This window comes from Nanorana parkeri, unplaced genomic scaffold (assembly GCF_000935625.1).
Source record: "Nanorana parkeri isolate BGI_ZX_2015 unplaced genomic scaffold, ASM93562v1 scaffold336, whole genome shotgun sequence".
NCBI classification, from domain to species: domain Eukaryota; kingdom Metazoa; phylum Chordata; class Amphibia; order Anura; family Dicroglossidae; genus Nanorana; species Nanorana parkeri.
Window position 1 is genome coordinate 6,876 of NW_017306604.1, and position 507 is coordinate 7,382.

Sequence of the window (507 nt, forward strand, 5' to 3'; positions counted from 1 at the left end):
TCCTTTAAAAGAATATTAAATATTTACTGTATATATCACACAGGGCATTAGAATACTAGGATCTATCTATCTATCTATCTATCTATCTATCTATCTATCTATCTATCTATCTAGCTTTCTACTATCAATCTATCCAACATCTATGTATTTATCTTACTCTCTCATTCCAAATCTCACCCTCCCTCTCCTTAAAGAATATATTTCAAATATTTATATATAACACAGGACATTAGAAGGATCTATCTATCTATCTATCTATCTATCTATCTATCTATCTATCTATCTATCTATCATCAATCTGACTGTCTATGTCTGTATCTTGCTCATATAAAGAATATAATTCAAATATTTATATATTACACAGGGCCTTAGAATACTAGGATCTATCTACCTCTCTCTCTCTCTCTATCTATCTCTCTATGTCTTTATCTTGCTCTCTCATTCCCAATATCACAATCCTTCTCTTAATAGAATACAGAAGAATATATTATATATTGCTGATATATC